Source organism: Mytilus californianus, unplaced genomic scaffold (genome assembly GCF_021869535.1).
Source record: "Mytilus californianus isolate M0D057914Y unplaced genomic scaffold, xbMytCali1.0.p SCAF_39, whole genome shotgun sequence".
Lineage (NCBI taxonomy): Eukaryota > Metazoa > Mollusca > Bivalvia > Mytilida > Mytilidae > Mytilus > Mytilus californianus.
The window spans coordinates 1917377-1920257 of record NW_026262689.1 but is presented as its reverse complement, the minus strand read 5'-3'; positions in this window follow the sequence as shown (position 1 = coordinate 1920257).

Genomic DNA, 2881 nt, shown 5'->3' with positions numbered 1-2881 from the left:
TCAAAGAAGCTTTCCCTTGAAACACTTTCCCTTTTACATTTTTGTTAATTACATCTTCTACTGAGCAAATATTTCTAAAGAAGTTGACGGCAAATCGTCTACTAGAATCACCTGCGGATATTTTGGCATCTTGAAGATGGTTGTCAGGGATCTGGTTGTATGGTGAGATCGTAGGTGCTGCTTGAAACAAGTGCAAGTTGGTTTTAACAGAAGAAGGTTTGTTTTGTAGAATTGTTGTCAAACTCAAAGATAAAAACTGTGGGTGAATCACTGGTGTTCTAATGTTGAGAGCAATTGGGGTTCTTTATCTGGAATGTTGCTCTGGCAGTTCAGTTCAGCTAAGATGTCTCTGGCTGATGATGTTGACAATATGTTGCTACTTGTAGCTGATGGTTTTGGATTTCTTACTTGAGTGATAGTTGAAGGCAGAGTTGAACTTGGTATTGCTGTTGTATATCTGGGTAATGACTCTGGAACTCTCAACTGAAGATTGTACTGAAGGAATTACTTGATTTGTCTCTGTTGATGTTGGAGCACTGAATGACTGAGGATGGATAGAATCTGTGTTACTTGTCATAACGTCAACGACCTGAATTTGTACAGGATTGATTGATGGTTGATTAACGTCCAGTGGCAAATATTTCATGCATGTTCAGGACGAGAACAAGTTAACAATAAATACAATAGGTAGGTCCAGTAATAGATGCCGTCAGGGATGAAGGTCGGGGAAATTTGGACTGCCACGGGAAAAATGAGGGCATATTGGATAAGGACAGAAATTTAGCCTTGCAACAGGCCACCTACGGACCCCTCAAAGAGTTGTTGCAAGGGTTCTTAACGTGCAAAGAGCGTGGCACTCTCTTTACACAAGGCATCGGATTTAACGTCCCCATTCTGACCGGACGTGACTGCGAACTTATACATCCCGCACAGCCACACGGACGCCCCACTTTAGCGAGGGTTTTACCGCCGGTCGGAGGAAGACCAATGGTGACCATATTTCTATTCCCCAGTCACCCTTGGGGGGAACAGGATTAAGAGACTGCATTGATATCAAAACTGTAAGAACTTCAGTCATTGTCTTCTCCATTCTGTCAAGGCAACTGCAGTGGTGTACCATTTGGCAGGATGGTGTTGTATTTATGTTGTCCTTCATAATACTCTGTAGAAGACGTGCTGATTCTGGGCTTGCAATAATATGCTGAACATTGCTGTTAGATAGAATGTCAGAAGAATCATTTGGATCATCTGTGAAACTTGTTCCTTGTCTTGCAGATGACATGGATGATTAAGTAGAATTCTCTGAAGTGGAAGAAAACATTGGTACAAGTGGTTCTTTAACAAATATCTGCTGAGTAGGGAATGTTGGTGACTGTATAGATCCTGGATTGATTGATTGATTGATTGTTGGTTGCTTTACGCCGCATTAGCACAACAAGGCTATATCGTGGCGAGAGCTAATTCGAATATTTTTTACAATTTAAAGCATATTCTTAAAATCAGACAAAAGGCCCTTCAATAAACTAAAATTCTAGATTAAAGCAAATTGATTATTCACAAATAAAAATGAACATTAAGATAACGTGATAAAATTTAAAATCGTTTTAAATATAATAACATTTTTATATTTTAGAATATATTCCAACTTCTTTTAAGAATGAAACAATATTTGTAAATGGAACATTATTAAATAAATCATACATATTATTGACATTGAAATGCTTCTTATGAATAACAGCAAAGTCAATACAATTGATTAAAACATGTTTAATAGTATACTTGCAGTTACAAGGTATACACTGTGGTTCTACTTCATTTTTTAAAAGATATTCGTGTGTTATTCTAGTATGACCAATACGACATCTAGAAATAACACACTGATCTTTTCTGCACATAAAATTATTGAAAGGTTTACCTAAATTAGGTTTAATTTCATGTAATTTATTATCATCTTTTTTACTCCATTCATTTTTCAATATATTAAAAACATATTCTCTAATATTAGATTTAAAATCGGTATATGGTATATCACAGTTAGATAAAGGGTCACCCAGGGCATTCTTTGCCTCAAGGTCTACAGCTGTGTTTTCAAGGATTCCAACATGACTCGGCACCCATAGAAATAATATTTCTTTAAGAAGAATTTTTAAATTCCTCATTACATATAAAATTTTGAGAATTGTTGGGTTTTTAATTTTAGTATTTTGTATAGCTGGTAATCATGAAAGTGAATCAGAACATATAATAAATTTGGATTTATCTGAAGAAGCAATAAATTTCAAAGCCAAAATTATTGCTTCTGCTTCAGCAGTAAAGATCGATGCATCAGATGGCAAACGGAGAGTTGCAGCTCTGTCCCTGAAGACAGCAGCAGATGCAACTCTGTCACCATCTTTTGATCCATCAGTATAGACAGTTAAAAATCTGAATAATTGGCTTTGATTTCAGCATAGTGTTGCTGAAATAAAAGAGGATTTGTTTTATTTTTATTGTGTTCACGGAGATCAAATATCATTTTTGGTTTGGGAAGTTCCCATGGAGGACATTTGCAAGTTTCAACTTAAGCAACAGATTTTAAATCAAAAGAAGCTAAATGTGGTTTTAAACGTATACCTAACGGAGGAATTTTATTTTCATGTTTTGCGAAAATATCTTCATAAATTGGATTAAAAACACAGCTGTAGGCAGGATTATCTGAGTAGGCTTTTAGTTTGACAGCATATTGAAGTTCAAGCTTCAAATGTCTGTTAGAGAGTGAGTGCTCATCAGCTTCTACATACAGACTCTCAACTGGTGAGGTTTTAAATGCGCCAAGACAGAGACGCAAACCCTGATGATGCACAGCATCGAGAATCTGTATGTAGGACTTCCTTGCAGAGCC